This window comes from Sus scrofa, chromosome 6 (assembly GCF_054392235.1).
Source record: "Sus scrofa isolate SSC_HxYL_T2T_F1_AM1 chromosome 6, Sscrofa_HxYL_maternal_Yorkshire_Landrace_v2.0, whole genome shotgun sequence".
NCBI lineage: Eukaryota > Metazoa > Chordata > Mammalia > Artiodactyla > Suidae > Sus > Sus scrofa.
The window spans coordinates 54,886,462-54,910,009 of record NC_139388.1 but is presented as its reverse complement, the minus strand read 5'-3'; the positions used below and the strand labels follow the sequence as shown (position 1 = coordinate 54,910,009).

At 48.1% G+C, this 23,548-nt stretch overlaps 1 non-coding gene across 8 annotated transcripts; it reads right to left on the bottom strand.

Annotated features, from left to right (window-relative positions):
* Positions 1 to 233: 233 nt before the first annotated feature.
* LOC102167273 (uncharacterized) lies at positions 234 to 23,007 on the bottom strand. Of its 8 annotated transcripts, none has more exons than XR_014806316.1 (5): positions 22,926 to 23,007; positions 14,725 to 16,059; positions 14,573 to 14,634; positions 7,260 to 8,292; positions 234 to 1,989 (listed from the first exon to the last, which is right to left on the bottom strand). It is a non-coding gene; the product is annotated as an uncharacterized LOC102167273 (transcript). The 8 variants fall into 8 exon arrangements; XR_014806317.1 differs by having other exon boundaries at positions 14,745 to 16,059; XR_014806314.1 differs by lacking the exon at positions 234 to 1,989 and adding an exon at positions 4,013 to 5,206 and having other exon boundaries at positions 14,745 to 16,059.
* Positions 23,008 to 23,548: the final 541 nt, after the last annotated feature.

The following is a 23,548-nucleotide window of genomic DNA, read 5'->3' as shown; positions in this document are numbered from 1 at the left end:
CATAAGCTTAACCCCTCACAGGGTCCTGGTAAAATGCAGCAGGACCCTGTGGGGCCCCCTGAGACAGACACCCCCACCTCCGCCATGTCCTCCACTTGCCTCTTGTTTGTAGAAAAGCTTTACCCCCCACAGGCCTTCCCCACGTCCCAAATCACAGATTTAATCAGAGAAAGCACAACATGCAGTAGTAAAGGAACACAATCAAGCCGGACAAAATAACAATAGCCATGAAACCGCGTCAAGGACCTTTAGTTCCTCCTCAAGGGCTGTAGAGACATTATTCAGAGCCATGTCCTTTAAACCGTTTTGCAGAAACCAAAACCTCCACCAGGCGGAGGAAGTTAACTGCCACTGATCCCTCGCGTGCAGACCTCAGACCAGTGGAAGCAGGAGGTGGGGGGTGGTGACTCCCAACTACCTCACCACTGACCAACCAGAAGAGAGTCACGGGCTGATTGCACACACCACAACCCTCTCCTCCGCACACGGCCCTTTCCCCTTTCCCCTGTATTATCTGGGGTGCGGGGAGTTGGAGTTGGTTCTGGGCACATGAGTCCACCTTCTCACTAGGGTTGCCAGCTTCCTCAATAAAGCTATCTTTCCTTTCACCCAACACTTGCTTCTCCATATTGGATTCCTGAGCAACACGCAACTGAACCCGAGCTCCCCAACAGCCCAGAAGTCATATGCAGTGAATATACACAGAAGGGCAACCCTCCCAGGCATTCAGTGAGCCTTTGAGACACATTCCGTGTACTTGTTAGTTCCTCTCCCTACTTGGAGAAATGAAGGAGGATAATAACTTGGGGAGGTAGTGTAGGAGCACAGACTCCAATGCCTTCTTTGATATGGCCACTGATTAACATCTGCAGCTTAAGGGCTCCAGGGAGCAACATCCCCACAGGCCTTGTTTACTGTAGGGAGTGTACCTACGCCCACATGGAAATTAGTCACTAACCCACTCCTCAACTGATCAAAAAGGAATGAGAGGAATGGCGACTCTCAGTCTAAGGAGGAGAAGAGCAAAGACACCATAACACCTAGGGGGCGTTTCCACCTCCGAGCCCCCTAGTGGACAAGGACTGAGAGAGGTAACTGGCCAAGGCCCATGGGAGGAAACCACATCTTTCTGGACCCCATGCTGGTCCCCCCATCCTCAATGGGTAACCCCCCCATAGGACAATAGCGAGGGGGACTCGTCTGCCCCCTCCCAGTGTCTGTGCTGGGAGCTGTGCGCTTTCCTGTCCTGAAGACTTTGCTTGCTGGCTGCCTGTGTGTTCTCGAAGTTCACTCTCCCTGAACAAGAACCCGGATTCCCGTGACATCTTTCGGGCATCAGAATCAGCACCCCCGCCCACAACTCCTAACATCCTCTCTCTGCCTCCTGGATCATCGGGTGCCTCTGCCCAGTAGCTGGGAGTTGCATGGAGATCTGACAATTCTGGGTGTTTCGTGGGGTGGGGGGGGACTTACTGGGCCAAATAAGGGTCTGGTGCGCCTGGCTCTGTGTGTCTGTGACATCCAGCAGGGAAAGACGTGACTGGCCAGACTGGCCTTCCCTGAGTCCTCAGGTCCTATATCCCTTGGTGTGGGCCATTGTCTGCACCTGGAAGGCCCTCTTTCCCTTCATTTTCCTGGAGATCTTTCACGTGTCCTTCAAAACCCTACTCAGCTGTTGCCTCCAGGAAGCCCTCCATCCCCCTCCAGGGATATTTTATTAATTAATTTCCTGTGTTGCCTGAGAGGCGGTTAATTCTTACTCAGCTTCGTATCACCCAGATAGTATCAGTTCCCCAGATAAAAAGGCAGAATGCACAGTGAACGGAGGAGTGAATGACCCCCCCAAAGTGGAGAGGGGACGTGTGGTTCAGGTCAGAGTTGAGGTCCCCAGGTCAGAGGCTTTAGAGAGCTGCAGTTTCATTGTCTGGTGCGTCTTCTGAGTTTCTTATTGTCTCTGCTGTTCCCAAGCATCTCGAGGACGTGGGATGTCTTCAAAGACAATAAACACGCCGGTTTTTGTACGATGCCCTGATTTGGCCACCCGCTCATTCCCCGCCTCCTCCCCCACAAAGTTCCTGCCAGCCCTTCTTCCTTGGCCTTAAAAGGGCCTTTTCCTGTTCAAATTTAAAGACTTCCCCTTGTGCTCAGCAAGCTGAAAACCTGACACAGTGTCCGAGAGGATGCAGAGATTACAGATTAAGCATGTTAAGGATGCGGTGTTGCCTTGAGCGGCGGTGAAGGCGGGCATCTGCAGCTCCTATGCAACCCGTGCCTGGGAACTTGCATATGCCACGGGTGTGGCCCTAAAAAGCAAAAAACAAACAACAACGACAAAAACATTTTATACAACAGTCTTTCCACACACGTAGCATTGCAGGGCTTCTCCTCCTTAAGGTCTCTAAAGAAAATCAAGATATTTTCTCTCTCCGAGGCTCTTTCCACCCTAGTCTCATGAAGTCCCTCCTCCTGAGAGCAAATTAAGAGGACTGGAAGGACCCCACTTGAACTGAACTGGAAGGAACGCTGGAGGAGTTTTAGGATTTCTCCCTGGCGTGCACCCCCTAGTGGACACAATGGGAACTCTCCAGGCTCTTTGGGTTAGAATTTCTTTCCTATACCCCTGAAACACAAGTCACTTTATATTCTTCCGGCGTGAACTCGGTGACGGCTGTAAGAGATGAGACCCTGCTGAAGCCCTTACACATGTTTATACTCTTTTCTGAGAGAATAAACTGATGTCTGGGAATATACGAGCAGGGTCAAAATCATACCAGTTATGTCCTCTGACCATAATGAAATCCAACTAGAAATTAAACTGAAAAACTAAACAGGAAAACCTCCAAACATCTGGAAATGGAATGAAAGTGAAAATACAACATCTTAAACTCAATGGGTGCTGAAATTCATGCTGCTTACATGCTTCTTACATTGGTAAAGAGGAAAGATCTCAAAACGATAACCAAAGCTCCCACTCAAATAACTAGGAAAAGAAGAGCAAAATAAATCAAAGCACAAGAGAGGAAATAATAGAGCAGAAATAAATACAATTAAAAAAACAGAGAAGAGTTCCCGTCGTGGCTCAGTGGTTAATGAACCCGACTAGTATCCATTTGGACATGGGTTCGATCCCTGACCTCGCTCAGTGGGTTAAGGATCCAGTGTTGCCATGAGCTGTGGTGTAGGTCACAGATGCAGCTTGGATCCCGTGTTGCTGGGGCTGTGGTGTAGGCCGGTGGCTATAGCTCTGATTCGACCCCTAGCCTGGGAACCTCCATATGCCACTGGTGCAGCCCTAAAAGACAAAAAGACAAAAAAACCAAAACAAAACAGAGAAACAGGAAAATTAATGAAACAAAGCTGATTCTTTGAAAAGATACACAAAATTGATAAGCTTCCAGCAAGACAAGGACATTACCAATATCAAGAATAGAATGAGGGAGGAGTTCCCGCTGGGGTGCGGTGGGTTAAGGACCTGGCGTTGCTGCAGCTGTGGTGAATCTCAGATTCAGTGCCTGGCCCAGGAACTTCTATACGGCATGGGGAAGTGGGCGGGGGGATATTTATGAACAACTCCATCCTCATAAATTCACCAACTTAAATGAAATGGACCAATTCTTTGAAAACCCAGATTCACCCAATATGAAATAATCTGAATAGTCTTATAACTATTGGAGAAATTTTATCCCACCCCCACCTGCCACTCCCACACTCCCTCCGCCACCTCTCCCACACGAACACACACAGTGTCAAAGGGCTCAGGGGGAAGGTGAACTTCCACCCCCATTTGGACCCGTGTGCTACACCTAGACAGGTGACTTCCTGCTGAAAAAGATCAAATGGGATCCAGTCTTGCAACATGGCACCCCAAATATCCAGGATACAAGTTTTTTTGGCTGTACCTATGGCATGTGGATGTTCCTGGGACAGAGATCAAACCCACACCACAGATATAACCAGAGCCACAGCGGTGACAATGATGGATGCTTAGGGAACTCCAAGGATACAATTTAACTTTTTGAAATAATGACATAAACCTTCTTTTTGTCTCAGCTTCTTCGAGTTTTCTATTTCTTACAGCTGAGAACATCCTAAAGGATACAACCATGAGCTCCAATAGGCCACCCCAGGGTCTGGTTGGCCCAGGATTTTTTTTTTTTTAATGGCCTAAGCATATGGAAGTTCCAGAGCCAGGGAAGGAATCCAAGCTACAGTTGCTGTGGCAAGCCAGATCCTTTACCCACTGTGCCAGGCTGGGGATCAAACCTGTGCCTCTGCAGTGACTAGAGCCAGTGCAGCTGGATTCCTAACGAACTGTGCTATGACTGACGGGAACCCCTGGCCCTAGATCTATTGATTGATGGGCTGATCGATTGATTTCCCTGGATTGACTGATTGATGCTTGTTAGGGCACTCAGATGTTCCCAGGCTAGAGGGTGGAATCGAAGCTGAAGCTACCGCTGTCAGCCTACACCACAGCTCACGGCAATGCCAGATCCCCGACTCAATGAGCGAGGCCAGAGATCGAACCCACATCCTCATGGATACTGGTCGGATTTGTTCCCACTGCACCACAACCAGACCTCCTGGCCCTGGATTTCAGACAGTAACATGAAACTTGAGATATAATGGAGCTTAAGTATCCAGTGTCCTGAAAGATAAGGTAGAAAAGAAAAAGCTGAGGGAACAAGAATACCCTACTGGACAGCACAGACAACCGCACTCAATATCCCGTAATAACCTATAAAGGAAAAGAATCTGAAAAAGTACATTAACTGCATTACTCTGCTGTACGCTTGAAGCTACACAACACTGTCAATTAACTATACTTGAATTAAAAAAAAAATGGGAAACTCTCCTCCACCTCTAGTAAATATACACCCGAGTTACCCTGAAAACTACAGAAGCGCCTGAGAAGGATGGGGTGGAATCCAAAATGCTCTGTGCCTTCATAGCTGAGTGCAACATCCAAAATGCAGGTTCAAATATGCTCTCTTTTGCACACCTCTTGCTCGTGACTAACTTTATGGACATAAAAACAAAGTTCTCTTTTTCATCCCGTGTCTTGTTCCCGAAGACCCAATAAAAGAAAAAGAGCGAAAGAGTTCCCTAATGGCTCATCAGGTTAAGGGTCTGGAGTTGTCTTTGCTGTGGCTGCGGTTACTGCCATGGCTCAGGTTCAATCCCTGGTTCAGGAGCTTCTGCGTGCCTTGGGCGTGGCCAGAAAAAAAAAAAGGAATAAAAATAGTAAGACTTATGTTGTATATAACTTATAGTACACTGTACAGAGAAAGTCTTTTTTAAAGTGCTTTTTTTATTTTATTTTATGGCTGCACCCTTGGCATATGAAGGTTCCTGGGCCAGGGATTGAGTCTGAGCCGCATGCAGCTATGGCAACACTAGATACTTTAACCCACTGTGCTGGGCCTGGGATCAAACCCCTGCCTCTGCAGCGACCTGAGCTGCTGCAATTGGATTTAGCAGGAACTCTGAGAAAGTCTTAAATGCTAAGATAAAAACCTAAGCCCATTACTGCTTGAAAAGTGAAGGGGAGCAGGACAGGAGCCAACAGCAAAAATCTTACACTCAAATTGCAGATTGTGTGATTTTATGTATTTTTATTAAATGAGTGTTTCCTTGAATTACTTAAGGCTTCTTCCAAGATTTCTCTTCCTAGTATGACTTATTGTGACTAACTGGGTTTGGCCTCACTGAAATTTTCAAATTTTTGTCCTCATTATAGTATGTTTTCCTCTCCTTCAAGGTAGCCAATTCCAGGGCACCTACTGTGTTAGGCAATGGCCAAGGTTATGCAACAGCAAACACACTTCCTGGCCCCATGGAGCTTACACTCCAGTGGATGTGGATTCTGTCATATCCATCCTTATGCTTTTGCTAAAGTCCTGATCATCCTTCTCTTTTTTTTTCTTTTCTTTTTTTTTTTTTTTTTTTGTCTTTTTGCCTTTTCTAGGGCGGCACCCTCGGCATATGGAGGTTCCTAGGCTAGGGGTTGAATTGGAGCTGTAGCTGCCGGCCACAGCCACAGCCACAGCAACACAGGATCCGAGCTGCATCTGCAACCTACACCACAGCTCACAGCAACGCCAGATCCTGAACCCACTGATCGAGGCCAGGGATCGAACCCACAACTTCATGGTTCCTAGTCGGATTTGTTAACCACTGAGCCATTTCGGGAACTCCAGCATCCTTCTCATTTTTTTTTTTAATCTTTTTTTTTTTTTTTTGGTCTTTTTTGCCATTTCTTGGGCCGCTCCCGCGGCATATGGAGATTCCCAGGCTAGGGGTCTAATCCAAGCTGTAGCCGCTGGCCTACGCTAGAGCCACAGCAACGTGGGATCTGAGCTGTGTCTGCAACCTACACCACAGCTCACGGCAACGCCGGATCGTTAACCCACTGAGCAAGGGCAGGGATCGAACCCGCAACCTCATGGTTCCTAGTCGGATTCGTTAACCACTCCGCATCCTTCTCATTTTTAAGGCCTCTCCCCTGTATAGACTCTCCTGAAAGTAAAGATTCTGGCTGAAATTTCCTGCACTGTTCCTACAAGGTTTCTCTTGGGACGTGTGACCTTTTGGGCTCTACTGGAAAGACTGGCCATCCTCATACAACCAGCAGGTTTCCTGCAGTGGCGCTTGGATGACCAAAAAATGCAGCTCACTCATGAATTCTTAACACACATTTTATAAATAGCCCCTGCTCTGTGGGTTTTCCAGTAAAAACGAGAAGCCTGGGTTCTAGAGAACGCTTTTATCACACTCATTCGTGCTGGATTTACCACTACTGTGGACTCTCTGATGAACGTGAAGACAGGAAGGAACTCTTGCTAAAGCCCTGACCACAGGCAAGACATCTGTAGGGTTTCGCCCTGTGTGGACCCTCTGATGGGCTTGGAGATGTGAACTCTGGCTGAAGCCCTTCCCACACGCGTCACTTTGGGAGGGCTCCTTTCCGGTGTGGACTCTCTGATGGGCCTGAAGTTCTTACCACACATGTCGCGCCTGTATGGTTTGACGCCGGTGTGGATTCTCTGATGGGCTTGAAGGTTTGAGGCCTTATGAAGTCCTTCCCATGTACCTCGAATTGATACGGTTTCTCTCCAGGGTGAACTCTCTGGAGAGGACCCGATCTCCAGCTGAACATCCTGTCACATGCCTTCCGTGTGTGTGTGTGTGTGTGTGTGTGTGTGTGTGTGTGTGCGCGCGCGCGCGTGCGCGTGCGTGGCGCGCTTGCTTGTGTGTACCTTTTGTCTCGAGGGAGCGCTGTCCGGTGAGCGCGAAGCTGTGAGGTCTGACCGACGCCTTTATCCCACAGCTCCCATTTCCAGGATTTCCCTCCAGTGCTGTCAGCGCAGTGGCTGCTGAGGTCCAAGCTATGACCGGAGCCCTTCTCACAGCTGCTGCCCCCCCACGGAGTTTCCCCTGGGTGAAGGGGCTCAGGAGTGGGAAGGGAGGTGATCTGACTGCAGCCCTCTGCACACACCTGCCATCTGGAGGGTTCCTCCCTGCTGTCGGCTCTCTGATGGGTGTGCAGAGGTGAGCTCTGTTGGAAGCCCGCCCCACGAGCATCATTCCCTGGGCGTTTCCCTCGGAGGTGCACACTCTGATGGCCGAGAGACACGGAGCTGTAACCAGGGGCCCCTCCAACACTCACTGCACATCTGGGGCTTCTCTCCTGAGTGCAGCTGCTGCTGAAGTTCAAGATCAGAGCCCAGGCTGAAGGCCTCTCCATTCTCATCGGAAGTCTGTTCTCCAGAGCAGGTTACACTGTGCCGGGCGGGGTTCTTCAGGAAGCCTTTTCCGTGATGTGGCCACAGGGCTTCCTGCTTTTGCGTCTTTCCTCATTGCAATGGGGATGAGAGATCCTTCTTGTGTTACAATGGTCACATTTACTCAGATTACTTGTTACGGCAATTTGCTGACACCTACTCGGATAAGTCTGGATTCTCTCAGATACATCTTCTTCCAGAAATCCCAGGAGGTCTGAACTGGAAACTCCTGATGGGCGGTACTGCTGGAACGGCCCCCCTTGAAGCTTCACTGCATAGTTCCCATCTTCGGGAGCCTGAGCAGGTTCTCCTGCCCACACCCGACAGGGGGAATCATCTTGTTGGAGCAACGTGGATGTCTTGCCTTGCAGACGGACGATAGAGTCTGGGGTTCTGATGACTTTACCTGTAAACTGTTCTTGTGTTTGCCAGCGCATAAGGTCTTCCGGTAACAGGTGTCTTAATCCTCCTTCTTGAAGGCGCTCTGTCTCATTTCGATTCCTGTGTCCTGGAAGGAGAAAGAGAATTCAGAGATGAAACCGAGGACAAGTGAATGTTTGTGCAGGGGTAATAATTAGTTCAAGGCTCGACCATATTTGGAGACCGTATTTAACCAGTGGAGCGTTCAGCTGGACGCTTAAGTTTTTGTTTTTTTTTTTTTTCATGCCTAAGGAAACAGGGAGGTGATAAGGCTGTTCCTTCCCACTGTTAATGAGACTAATATATCAACACTCATGTATGGGACCAAATTACAAATGCAAGGCTAGGAGTTCCCTGGTGGCTCAGAGGATTTAGGATCTGACGTTGTCACTGCTGTGGCTCAGATTACTGCTGTGGCTTGGGTTCGATCCCTGGCCCAGGAACTTTCACATGCCTTGGGTGCAGCCAAAGGAAAAAGGGAATACAAAACTACAGAGCAGGGGACACTCTCAAAAACTGAAAAGAATACATTTGCAAAGGGAAATATCTTCTCAGCCCTCATAAGGAACCCATGAGATGGTAGCTTTATTTCCTGAATTTAGCCATTTAATGTACTTTTTTTTTTTTTTTGTCTTTTTAGGGCTGCACCTTTGGCATATGGAGGTTCCCAGGCTAGAGGTCGAATTGGAGTTGTAGCTGCTGGCCTCTGTCACAGCCACAGCAACTCGGGATCCCAGCCTCGTCTGCAACCTACACCACAGCTCATGGCAACACCAGATCCTTAACCCACTGAGCGAGGCCAAGGGTCAAACCCAAGTCCTCATGGATGCTAGTCAGGTTCCCGCTGAGCCATGACAGGAACTCCTAAATGCCCATGTTAATACACGAGCTAGATTTCAGAGAATTCCCCTTTCTTTCAGTTATGTCCTAATATATTATATCCAACTAGCTGGAATGCCCTGGTGGCCTAATGGGTTAAGGATCTGGCATTGTCACTGCTGTGGCTTGGATTACCACTGTGGCAAGGGTTTGATCTCTGCCCCAGGAATGCACGCCGTGGATATGGCCAAAAGCCAAAAAACTAGAAAATGTATTTCCTCAACTGACACATCCATGGAAGAATAAATCCTATGCTAACTACTGCTGCTTAATTTGGCTGAATTTTCTGAAAAGCTTGAGTGGCTAATATTTATCTTCCAGGTTTTGTAGATGCGTATCTGCAAATACCACGTGCTGTGGGAGTGAGCACACAAGAGCGCCCCCAATGATCCCTGCCTCCTGGTATCCATACCCACCCTATTGAAGTCCCCTCCATGATGTACCAGGATTGGTCTGCGAAGACAATGGACTATGGCAGAAGGGATGGTATGTCACTTCCAAGGTTATGCCATAGAAGACACTGTGGTTTCTGCCTTCCACGCTCTTGGGTGCAACTAGCTTGGGGCAAGCAGCTGCCATGTTTTGAGGACACGCAGGCAGCCCTAGGGAGAGGCCCACCTGCCAAGGCACTGAGGCTTCCCCATCTTGGAAGCAGATTCTTCAAGCCCATCAAGCCTTCAGGGGATTGCAGCAGTGGCAGACTCCTTGCGTCCTTATGAAATTGTGAGCCAGAACCACCCAGCTAAGCTGCCCCCAGATTCCTGGCTCACAGAGACTGTAATGTCTAGTTTCAAGCTGCTAAGTTTTGCTTTTTTTTCTTTCTTTCCTTTTTGGCTACCCCACAGTGTATGGAGTTCTCAGACCAGGGATCAGATCCGAGATGCAAGTTGACCCACGCCACAGCGATGGCAACGCCGGATCCTATAACCCACCGTGCTGGGCTGGGGATTGAACCTGTGCCCTGGTGCTGCAGCGAACCTGCCAATCCCATTGCGCCACAGCAGGAACTCCTTAAACTGCTAAGTTTAAGAGTAACTCGTCACACAGCAATTGATGGCTAACACAAGTCCCAAAGAAATTCACATCAGGTTGCACAAGCATCAGAAGGTAATAATCCTTTTGTCCCACTGGGGTATTATCCACTCGTGAGCTGTCTGCAGGAGGAGTGAAAGCGGCGAGATCCACTTAGCACCAAGGACTTAGCTGCTAGGACTCCACCCTGCTTGGTCTTCACTGAGCACCCATCCCTGTGGGTTTCTGGCTCCGCCCAAAGCTGCTCTCCTCTCCCTAACTGCAATATCCTATCTACTTTGGGGGGTTGATATCCTGTGAAAAAGAAATAGAAAAGGCACAGGTGAGTACATAAATTAAAATTTTTATTCCACCACCACAATCTTCATGCACTCTTTAAGTAGTACTTTTCCAAATTCTGACTGTGGCCTGTGGTAATGAATACCTTCTCTGTCGTGATCCAGTACCCAAATACACAGATCACAGAATCGAGGGATCGAATGACCTGATCCCAAGCACTATTTACTTTCATCTCATCTCTTTTCCCATCCGTTACTCACAATTTCTGTTGCACTGTATACAGACGCTGACAAGAAGCTATGATGGTTCTGCCTTGTTTCATTAAATGCAATAGTGATGCGATTCACCAACTGATTTAAACCCCCACCAAGATGGCATGGGTGGAAGTTTCTGGGCCAGGGATTGAACCTGCGCCAGAGAAGCAACCTAAGCCTCAGCCAGGACAACACCGAAGCCTTCACCTGCTGCGCCACAGGAGTCTGCACATTTGAAACCGAGACATGCCAGGAGGCTGGCAGAGTCACAGGGGCCCGTCCCCACTGAGAGCAGGTTCTGGAAGTTCTCCAGCATCATGTCCTGATACAGCCTCCTCTGCGTGGGGTCCAGCAGCCCCAGCTCCTCCTTGGTGAAGGTCACTGCCACCTACACCACCAAGCACATGCAGCCTCATGCGTATGATCTGATCCGTGGCCACTGGAGCGGGGGCAGCAGGGAGCGGGTGGAGAGGGTGGGGGGGGAGGCGGTTCTGGATCCCAAGGGCCTCGAGTCCACCTTACGTCATTTCCTTCTCTTCTCCATCCAGCATGTCAACCCCATGTGCTACACACAGCAATATTTTTATGAGCCGCTTTAAGGTTCTGGTCGGATGATGTACTTTGAAGACATTATGCTAAGTGAGACAAGCCAGTCACGAAAGGATGAGGTGTGCGACTCCACGCATGTGAGGTACTCGGAGTAGTCAAGAGTATAGAGACAGGAAGTAAAACGAGGGTGGCCAGGGACTCAGGGGAGGGGACAGGGAGTCACTGTTTCACTTTGGGGCTCTTTGGGCTTCTGGTGATGGTTGTGCAACAGGGTGAACGTACTTCAAACACTGAACTCTACGCTTAAAACGGTTAAAAAGGTAAATTTTATGTTATATATATTTTACCACAATAAAAGTTGCCCATTGACAGGTGAATGCGGGAGTTTCTGTTGTGGCTCAGCAGGTTAAGAATCTGACTAGCATCTGTGAGGATGCGGGTTTGATCCCTGGCCTCATTCAGTGGGTTAAGGCATTGTCATGAGCTGGCATTGTCATGAGCTGTGGTGCAGGTCGCAGATGTGGCTTGGACCCTGCATTGCTGTGGCTGTGATGTATGCCGGCAGCTGCAGCTCAAATTTGACCCCTAGTCTGAGAACCTCCATGTGCCGCAGGTATGGCCCTAAAAAAAAAAACCCAAGTGAATGAACAACCAAATTGTGGTATGCAATGAAATACTATGTAGCAATAGAAAGGAACAAACTATTGACATGTGTTCAAAAACATTCTGATGAATAAATGAAGCCAGACACAAAAACATTCTGTGAAGATGAAACTCAAGAAAAGGTGACTCTAATCTGCAATGACATAATCTCAGTCAGTCATTGCCTACAGTTGGGGCATCAGGGAACCTTTTTGGTGATGGAGACGGTCTGCATTTAGACTGTGGTGGGGGTCACGCGGGTGTGTGTACATTTGTCAAAATTGATCGGATACATTTATTATATGTAAATTACACCTCAAAAATGATTTTTTTGGGGGGCTGTGCCTGTGGCATGCAGAAGTCCCTGAGCCAGGGATCGAATCCATGCCACAACAGTGACACCAGATCCTTAACCACTAGGCCACCAGGGAACTCCAAAAATGATTGGATTTTTTAAAATTTTATTTATTTTTATTTTTTTGCTCTTTAGGGCTGCACCCAGAGCATGTGGAAGTTCTCAGGCTAGGGGTCTAATCGGAGCTACAGCTGCTAGCCTAGGCCACAGCCACAGTAATGCAGGATCCAAGTGGCATCTGTGACCAACACCACAGCTCACGGCAATGCCAGACCCCTGACCCACTGAGCAAGGCTAGGGATCGAACCGGCATCCTCATGAATCCTAGTCGGATTCGTTTCCGCTGTGCCACACAATGGGAACTCTCCCAAAATGATTTTAAAAGGCATAATTAAGGGAGTTCCTGCTGGGGCACACTGGGTTAAGGATCCAGCACTGCCACAGCTATGGCATAGGTTGCAGCAGTGGCTTGGATTTGACCCCTGGCCCAGGAACTTTCGCATGCCACAGGCATGGCAGAAATAAAAAAAAAAGACACAAGAAAACAAATAGACTTTCTGCAAAGAATCTGAAAAAGAATGGATGTGTGTATATGTAGAACTGAATCACTTTGCTGTGCACCTGAAATGAACACAATGGAGTAAGTCAACTGGACTCTCATACAATTTTTAAAAAACCAATAGACAAACCACAGAATGGCAAAAATTATTCACAGTACACATATTTAACAAAGGACTTGAACTAAGAAAATATAAAGAAATCCTTAATAATAAAAAGAGAAGCCAAATGTGTAAATGAGCAGATGACGTCAACACACTTTTCACAGGGGATGTGCAAATGGCAAAAACACATGAGAAAGCTTCCAGCATCACTTATCAGGAAGCAGGTATAAACTATAGTCGTGGTGAGAAGGCATTTTATTAGAATGGCTAAAATAAAAAAGCCCGACGACACCAAATGATGCCACAGAGGTAGAGCAAGCTGCAACTTTGCATGTACCACTGGTGGATTGTTTTTGTTTTGTTTTGTTTTGTTGCTTTTTAGGGCCGCACCCATGGCATATGGAGGTTCCCAGGCCAGGGGTCCATTCAGAGCTACAGACGCCGGCCTTCACCACAGCCACAGCAACGTGGGATCTGAGCCGCGTCTGCATCCCACACCATGGCTCACAGCAACACTGGATCCTTCACCCACTGAGCAAGGCCAGGGATTGAACCTGCAACTCATGGTTCCTAGTCGGATTTGTTAACCACTGGGCCATGATGGGAACTCCCCCACTGGTGGATTATTAACTGGTACAACCGCTTTGGAAAACAGTTTACATTTACCTACCATACAAACCTAGTCATTCCACTTCTAGATGCTTATCCAAGAGATAGGAAAATATGTCCACGAGATTTACTCAGAATGTTCATGGGAGCTTTATCCATAACAATTAAAAGATGCAAAGAGGAGTTAAGGGTCTGGCACTACCACTTCTGTGGCTCTGGCTGATGCTGTGGTGAAGGTTTGATCCCTTGCCTAGGAACTTCTGTAAGCCATGGGTAAGGCCCTCCCCTGCCAAAAAAATAGAAACCCTTCTCAGACTATACATTAAAAGTATGCTGAAACCTCGAGTGACAGCATATATGAAAAAATTGAAGAAGTTCCCACCATGGCTCAGCGGAAATGAATCTGACTAGTATCCATGAGGACGCAGGTTCGACCCCTGGCCTCACTCAGTGGGTTAAGGATCAGGCATTGCCATGAGCTGTGGTGTAGGCCACAGGCGCGGCTCGGATCTGGCATTGCTGTGGCTGTGGTGCAGGCCCTCAGCTACAGCTCTGATTCGACCCCTAGCCTGGGAACCTCCATATGCCACAGGTACAGCCCTAAAAAGAAAAAAAAATAAAACAAAATAAAAATGAAAATTGTCCATCACTGTGATTATAAATAGAGCTGATTAACAAGCAGTGTAGTAATTTGTTTTTAAAATCTCAGGGAGTTCCCGTTGTGGCTCAGTGGTTAATGACCCAACTAGGAACCATGAGGTTCTGGGTTTGATTCCTGGCCTCGCTCAGTGGATTAAGGATCTGGCGTTGCCGTGAGCTGTGGTGTAGGTCGCAGACACAGCTCGGATCTCATATTGCTGTGGCTCCGGTGTAGGATGGCATCTACAGTTCCAGTTAGACCCCTAGCCTGGGAACCTCCGTGTGCCAAGGGAACGGCAGAAAAAAGGCAAAATGATAATAATAATAATACTAATAATAATAACAAATAAAATAAATTTTAAAAATAAAAAAAAGTAAGTACCTGGCATTTAACAAAGTCATTTTCTTCCTTATCCTTTCCATAGAAGAGAAAAGAGATATAATTTTAAGAGATAAAAACCAACTCACCTGGAACTTGGTCAGTTTCTCCCGCCCCTCGTGGGGACGGGCAGAGTCCTGGGAAGGCACCACTGGCAAAGGAGAAAGAAACCATGAGATGCGGGTCTGAGCCCATGAATCACAGCCTCTCAGCCCCGGGCCCTTGTAAACAATCTGCTCACGTCCAAACAGCAAGGCTCACATGAGCATCCTGGCGTCTCCCGGGGTTCAGGTTCATCCTGGCTGTCAGGGGAAATGGACGGCAGGGGGATGGGGACGCTATGAAGTGGACTCTGGGGCCAGCAGGTCTGGGTCAAAGCTGGCTCTGCTCCCGTGAAATCATATTCTGGTTTTGGCCCCTCGTGCCTGCCACGGGGCTCCTGAAACCCTTGTCATTTCCCGGGTGCCAGGAGTGTCTTTTGTTCCAAGGCGGTGACTCCTGGTGAGCTCCTGGACAGGGTCTGGTCACCAGAAAGACCAAACCACGATTAGATGCGGGAATTTGCAGCTGCACAACTCCCTCCCAGTCTCCAGAGAGGGAAGAGGGGCTGCAAACGGAGTTTACAGTTGATGGTGACTACATGAGGACGTGTCCTTAAAACCCCAATAGCACGGGGCCTGGGGAGCTTCCAGGTGGGCGGCCACACCCCCAGATCAGCGGGACAGAATTTCCTGTACTTGGGACCCTCCCAGACCCTGCCTTGTGCATCTCTCCCCGTGGCTGTTCATCTGTATCCTTCCTTTAACAAACTGGTAAAGGTTAAGTGTTTGTGTTCTGGGGGCCGCACCAGCAAATGACTGAATCCATAGGGGACGAGTCGTGGGAGCCTCCGATTTGCAGCCTTGTCAGACCGGAGGGTGTGGGGAACCTGGGGACCTAGGATTGGCAAAGGGCATCAGAGGTGGAGGAGGGCAAGCTTGTGCACCTGAGCCCTTGCCCTGTGGGATGGGACTCCATCCCCAGGGAGAGCGCGTCTGCACTGAGTTAAACTGCCGGGCGCCCGCCTGGAAAAGCAAAATTGCTTGGTGTGGGGGGAAAAAACCCACCACGTCTGGTGTCAGGAATGTTGTGACTGCGGTGGGAGAGCGAAACTAATGGAGAAACACGGTGGGGGGTGGGGGTGGGGAGAAAGCTTCTCTTCCACAGCTACCGACACTGCTTAAGGTGATGAACCTTCTTGTGCCTCAAATCGGCCACCTGCAAAGTGAGACCTGGGCTTCCCTGACAGGATGGGTGTGTGGGTAAGTATATGAGCGGACAGAAACTGTAACTGATTTCACTGCAGCTGCAGAAAAGCAGGGGATGGTATGCATCATCAAATTGTCCTTGAAAAAATCTTTTGCCGTCATTTCCAATAAAGGAGTCTTTTATAACATCCAGATTTCAGGGACGATACAATGCTTTCAAGGTCTTAGGAAATTTTCCTGATGGTCCAGTGGTTCCAAGTTGGTGCTTTCACCTCGGAAGCCAAGGTCTCTGGTCTGAGAACTGAGATCTCACATCAAGCTGTTGCACACTGTGGCAAAAAAAAAAAAAAAAAAAAAAAAAAATCCTTTATCTCTGTTAAGTCCAATTCTGGTTGGCTACATTACTTAATTTCTGGCCCCGTAATCATATTTTTTATTAATATCAACATCTGGTTTTATAAAAGGCATAAATAGGTGTTTCCATCATGGTTCAGTCGTTAACGAATCTGACTAGGAACCATGAGGTTGCAGGTTCGAACCCTGGCCTTGCTCAGTGGGTTAAGGATCCGGCATTGCCGTGAGCTGTGGTGCAGTCACAGATGCGACTCAGATCCCTCGTTGCTATGGCTCTGGCATAGGCCAGTGGCTACAACTCCGATTCGTCCCCTAGCCTGGGAATCTCCATATGCCTCAAGAGCGGCCCTAGAAAAGGCAAAAAGACAAAATAAAAAATAAAAATAAAAATAAATAAATAAAAGGCATAAATATTTGGGAATTTACTTCATGTAGCCAGAGAGCACATCCAAAAACACATCCCCCCTCCCATGCTGACTACAGTAAAGAGAAACATTCGTTTATTTGATTGTTTGGTTTTTTTTGTTCTTGGCTGTGCCCATGATACATGGAAGTTCCCAAGCCAGGGATCGAACCCACCCCACAGCAGTGACCTGAGCTGCTGCAGTGACTTATGCCAGATCCTTTACCCACTGAGCTGCCAGGGAACTCCAAAAGAAACTATCTTAAAATATGACTGCTAGTTTCTTTTACATTTTAAACAAAGGTCTGACAGTCTGTCTCACTTAAATGAACAATACTGCAGGGGCCAAAACAGGTCCTAATTTATAAGGGGGCTTTGGGGATTAAGTGAGCAAGTCCAGTCACCCTGATTAGGCAAGTGGCTACTAGGGGCTGGGAGGGCAGCAATGACGGCTCGGGAGTGTGGGGTTTCTTTGGGGAGTGATGTAAACGTTCTGGAAGGAGACAGTGGTGATGGTTGTACAACCTTGTGAATATACCAAAACCCAGTGAGTTGTGTACTTGAAAAGTTGTGTGACTCTTGGGAGTTCCTGTCGCGGCTCAATAGTAATGAACTCGACGATGATCCGTGAGGATACAGGCTCGATCCCTGGCCTCGCTCAGTGGCTTAAGCATCTGGCGTTGCTGTAAGCCGTGGTGTAGGTCGCAGCAGCTTGTAGCTCCAATTTGACCCCAGCCTGGGATTTTCCATATGCTGTGGGTACGGCCCTAAAAAAAAAAAAAAAGAAAAAAGAAAAAAAGAAAAAAAAAAAGATGTGGGAATCTCATGATATGTGAATTATATCTCAAGCTGAAAAACAGAGGGGAAAAAAGCCTTGGCTCAGTGCCTGGCATGTAATACAAGTGACATGATATTGCTGTTCCCCTGTGATGGACCAGATGAAGTTACTGATAATCACAGAGCTGGTGAGAGGCAAGACCACCTGACCTGACTAACCCACATCGAACTCTGACTCCAGAGCCCCTGCTCTCAAGCTGGCCTCTGTGTCTCTAACTACAAGCATGCAGGAGGATGAGAGGGGTGTCCTTAGGGTGGAGAGAAAGGGCAGTGCCTGGTTACAGACTCTGCTGAAAGGGACCCGCTGAGATATGCAGCCAGAGCATCAGGATTCTACCCACACTCCTGACTCACGAGCTCTTTGGTCTATTTCCACATCTGCACAGTGGGAATAATGACAACAGCTAACACGGAGGGCTGATGGGGGTTTCGGAGAATCCACACAGGTAAGTGCCAGTGGCGGATAGCTCCTCCTACTTGTGCTTCCGCCTGCTTCAGGCAGAAACACCTTCGTAGGGATGAGAGCAACTCGGCCACTTCCCAAGCCTTGGAAGAAAGATCGGTCCTAACACCCAACTCCCTTGCTCCGGCCCTGTTCTTGCTGCCCTCTCTTGCCCTGCTCAGCAACAGGTTTTGCAAGGAGACCCGACATTTCCCAGAATTTAGTAAGAGAAAGCCAGTCGGGGTTGGGGTGCCTGGCTCAGCCCTACTCACTATGCGCCCTTCAAATCCCTGCACCCAGAAGTCTTCTGTCCCCCGAGGGACATCTGGGGGTTAATGAGTGGCTGAGCATCTGTTTTGCCAGTGAGATGATTAACACGACTTTCTATCCCCAGTGCCTAGAATACAGTGAGCACTCAAGACATACCGAGGAGAATCAAAGACTGAAGACACTCCCTTGGATAAGGATCAGACCGATCCATCTGAGGTTCCTCTGAGCTGGAAAATTTGGAGGCTGTTCCTAATCAGGAGAAGGAGAGGATGAACTGGATATTCTTTTTCTCTGGGGTTTTTTCTTTTTTCTTTTTTGGCCACCCCACAGCTTATAGAGTTCCCAGGCCAGGGATCAGATCAGAGCCACAGTTGAGACCTACACCACGGCTGTGGCAACTCCAGATCCTTTAACCCACTGTGCCAGGGCTGGGATTGAACCTGTGTCCTGGATCTGCAGGGACGCTGCCAATCCCGTTATCACAGTGGGAACGCCTCTCTGGGTTTCTTTTTTTTTTTACTTGTTTTGCTCAAGCAACACTAAGGTCACCCTTAAAAGTAAGAGATAAAAGGGAAAATCATGGGCACTGGATGAGGCCACCCCCATCTATCTATCTACCTATATATCTATCCCAATCAGGTATTTACTCAAATGTCATTCTCCTTGGAGTTCTTCCATAGGCATGCTTTATATAATTTAAATCCCCTGTTCCACGTAGGCAGAAGGTAGCTGAGCCCCAGGCTGAGCAGCTGCAATTTGTCTACTTTGAGATAAAGATAATGCACGAGCAGAGCTCTGCTTGAGTAAAAGATAAGGAGGCCACATTCTTCTTGAGATCAAGGAGACCTCCCAGGCCACACACACATGCAGAATAACCCTCAGGGGTCAGGGAAGGGACGGGGCACCAGCCCATAATATGCCCAGCCAACCTCCCAGAAACCCTCACATTGGAATCCACCTTGGCTGAAAGATGTTTGTCCACATGGGGAGGGTCCTGAGTCAGAAGAGGCTTAGACAACAAGCACGACGACTGGCCAGAGGGAACCCAGAAAACTGCCCCATATAAGCAACTTAAGCCACCCCAAAAGCAAGACTCTCTGGGCCCATGTGTGTTGCCTTTTCACACACCATGGCTTCTAATAAACACTTCCCTTCTTCACTGCCTTCTGCATCTTTGCTGAATTTATCCTTCCAAGAAGATAAAGACTGAAGTCCTGCCTCAGGTCCACGGGCCCTCGTGGTCTAGCATTTAGGATTCAGTGCCCTCAGAGCCATGGCTCAGGTTCCCTTCCGGGTCAAGGAGCCAAGACCCCACTGCAAGCTGCTGTACCCAGCAGCCCCTCAAAATCACCGCTTCCCTTCCTCTCCCATCCCTTCCCCTTTTGCAGTTAGGGTCTAGTATATGAGTGTATCTTGTAGTTACTCATCTCGCTTATGTCTGCCCACATTTTTACAGGGAGCCTCAATGTTTCCGTCCCGACTCGTTCTCCAGGGCCTAGAACAGTTCATGGCATGCAGCAGGCACTCAACATAGATTTGTTTGAAAAACAAAAAACAGTGAATGACGGAATGAATAGTTAACAAAGATACATCTTGCATATTACCTGAAAGCCTCATTACTACTCACCAGGATCATTCATCAACTCATTCAACGAATACTTATTGAGCATCTAGCATATACCAGGCACGACTGCATGTTAAAGAAACAGTGGTGGGAGTTCCCGTCATGACACAGTAGAAAAGAATCTGACTAGCATCCATGAAGACTCTGGATCAATCCCTGGCCTCGCTCAGTGAGTTAAGGATCCGGCATTGCCGTGAGCTGTGGTGTAGGTCACAGACGCAGCTCAGATCCTGTGTTGCTGTGACTGTGGCATAAGCTGGCAGCGACAGCTCTGATTCAACCCCCAGCCTGGGAACCTCCACATGCTGCAAGTGCGACCCTAAAAGGACCCCCCCCCCAAAAAAAAAACAGTGGTGGATAAAATTCCTGCTTTCATGAAGCTGATATTATAGTAGCGGAGACACATAATAAGCCAACAGATAAGTATGTAACATGTTAGCTAGTGATAGACACTGTTAAGAAAAATATGGCCGGGAAAGGAGGGGGGGGGTGGAGAAAGACGGGGAGGTACTATTTTAGGAAGGGTGGTTCAATTCCAGTGCTGAGTTACCAGGTGAGTGACATCTGCAGGCCAACTATCTTCTGGGGCCTCATGTGTAACATGTGGATGATAACAGGTTTTTTTTTTTGAGAAATAAATGAGAAGGAGTTCCCGTCGTGGCTCAGCGGTTAATGCATCTGACCATGAGGTTGTGGGTTCAATCCCTGGCCTTGCTCAGGGGGTTAAGGATCTGGTGTTGCAGTGAGCTATGGTGTAGGTTGCAGACACGACTTGGATCCCGTGTTGCTGTGGCTGTGGCGTAGGCCGGTGGCTACAGCTCCGATTCGACCCCTAGCCTCTGAATCTCCATATGCTGCGGTAGTGGCCCAAGAAATGGTAAAAAGACAAAAAAAAAAAAAAAAAAAGGAAAGAAATGAGAAGCACTGGAAACTCTGCTTGACTCAGACTAAATTCCAATGAATGCTAGTTATTGTTATTATAACCTGTGATGAATACAGAAATGATGCATTAGTCCTGGTTTGCTTCAAAATACATTTGTTTTCAGAGATGAAAAATATTACCTTTTGTATAATAATTCTGTATAATTGTATATCAACTTATGAATACTCTGAAAACCTGAGGATTCTCCATATTTCTGAGATTATGTGAGATAAAGGACAAGTAATATCAACATGGATTGTTTGGTCACCTAATCCATTTTCATGCATTTAAAAAGTTTCTCAGAGCAGCAGCCCTTGTATCCAGCTACCAACTGAACACCTGTACCAGCCACAAACTTCACTGCAAACCTTGTCACAGGGCTGGGCACACTAGAAAGAATATAACACGGTCCCCCACAACATAGGAATCTAGACTGACTGGCAACCAAGAGCAAATTAAATTCCAAATGAGCACACAAATCCATCACCGTCTTTTAACTGCCACTCTTTTGGGGCCCCTGGGCCTCTCACTAACCACTATTTTCCTAGTTACCAGGTGAAAACTTTGGAATTATTAATGTTCTCCATCCTATGACCTCCACATATTTATCATAATCTAGTATAAATCCTCTTGACTCAAGGTCTGGATTTTGTATTAAAATATTCAAAAAAGAAAAAAAAAGGAGGGGGGATCATATAACAAAATTCACAAAGAGCATATGACGGCTAAAGGTTGACAAGGGTTGACAGCCATGTGAAAATTCATTATATTCTTTCCTCTACATTTGTGCTTGGAAAATGTTCTTAATTACTAGTAACCAAATATAACAGTACTACAAGATGATACAATTTTTGAGAAGCATAGAAAACTACACAGACATAGAAACAGCAAAAGAGAAATACATGAACATGGTTACAGTTGTCACCACGTGCTGGAATTATGGATAATTTTTGGCTTTATTTTTCAAATTATCTATCATGAGCACAAATTACTTCTAGAATCAAAATAGACATAATATCATAAAAATAGCAAGAGATTATTATTATTATTATTTTGCCTTTTTAGAGCCATACCTGTGGCACATGGAGGTTCCTAGGCTAAGGGTCCAATCAGAGCTGCAGCTGCCAGCCTACACCACAGCCATGGCAATGCCGGATCCTTAGCCCACTGAGCGAGGCCAGGGATGGAATCCGAGTCCTCATGGACCCTAGTTAGGTTCGCTACTGCTGAGCCACAACAGGAACTCCAGGAAAAGGTTTTTAAAGACAGTGTGAGGGTGAGGGTCACCAGGTGAGGGATCAGCTGGGGCACAATTCTCTGGCGGGTTAACGGTGTGGTAACAGGGTGATGTTTCAGGATCCAACCTCTCTGGGGTCTCCATGTTGGTGATCAGCATGAGGTTACTTTTCCCACCTGTTTGGGGTTTACTGTCTGCAAAACAACTCAAAGATGTGGCTCGGGATATTATCTACAGTCTTTGAGGGGGAAATAAAGGTCCTTCTTCACTTTATCGCTGAACCATTATTACTTTGTCCTGCTTGACTGTTTTCCTTTGTTTCCGCATATTCCCACTTTTATGATTAAATCTGCTCCCAGTTCCAAACTCCGGGAAGGCCTAGGAAGCAAAAGCTTTTTTCTTTTTACAAAACAAGAGATGGTAGACATGGGGGTGGGGGTGGGGGTGGTGTCGTCCTCAGGATAAATCACAGCAGACATCCCCAGGCACCAGCTGGGGCTGAGACCCACTCCTTCCTTTAAAAAAAAGTGCAGGGGGGAGTCATTGAGAATTCTGGGGGAAAAGAAACCCTTCTTCCCAAACGGGTCAGAGAAAAGCCAGTGGCTCGCAGCTGGCCCTCAGAACCCGCCCAGAACCCAGCTGGGGCTCCCAGAGGCTCTCAGGGACTGAGCTCTTCCCTGAAAGAAAGACGGGGGACAACTGACTGCCCTTTAACAGGTGCCAAGAGTCAGTTCTAAGCATTTCTACCTCTATTTGCTTCACCCGAATCTCACACGCATCTGCTAGGAATGTACTACCATTAACTCCACTTTACAGAGGAGAAACGGAGAAATTAACTCTACGAAGATCATATCGTTAAAAGACGGCAGAGCGGGCAGAGATGCGGGAGGCGAGGGAAACCCAGCGTCTGGGAGACTCTGAAAACCCAAGACGGCGCCCCCGGCCCGCCCCCAACCGGTGGCGCACAAACCGCCCCAGACACCAAGGGGATGAAAACCGTGACCCCGGCCCTCCTCGGCCTCTATTCTCTGAGGAGGAGGGCGGCCCCTGCGGGTCCCACACCCTAGCAGGCTCGGAAGACAGGCGAGTTCTGGGCACGGACTCACCTCCCGGAACCTACTGACGACCGCAGCCTCTCACTCCTCTCACCGAACTGCCGCCCTCTACGCCGCTCCTGGACCACACTTCCCAGAATCCCCCAGCGAAACAAAGACTACAGCTCCTCCCAGCGAGAGCGGAAGCGGCACTGACTACCGGGCGCTGCCAGACTGCAATTCCCAGAATCCTCAGCAAGGTCATGCCTCTGAATGAATGAATGAATGATAAGATGGTTCAGTTTTGTCAGTAGGCAGGCGCAATTAGCGTCCTCCTTGTTTTTTAAAATTTTGTTTGTTTTTTAGTTACATTACTTATAGGCGTGACTGAAAAGGAAATGGTGGCTAAGGAGTTCCCGTTGTGGCTCAGTGGTTAAGGAATCCGACTAAGAACCATGCGGTTGCGGGTTCGATCCCTGGCCTCGCTCAGTGGGTTAAGGATCCTGCGTTACGGTGAGCTGTGGTGTAGGTCGCAGACGCGGCTCGGATACCGCGATGTGGTATAGGCTGTGGTGTAGGCCAGTGGCTACAGCTCTGATTCGACCCCTAGCCTGGAAACCTCCATATGCTGCAGGAGCGGCCCTTAAAAAAGCAAACAAACAAACAAAAAGGAAATGGTGGCTATACAGGGAAGA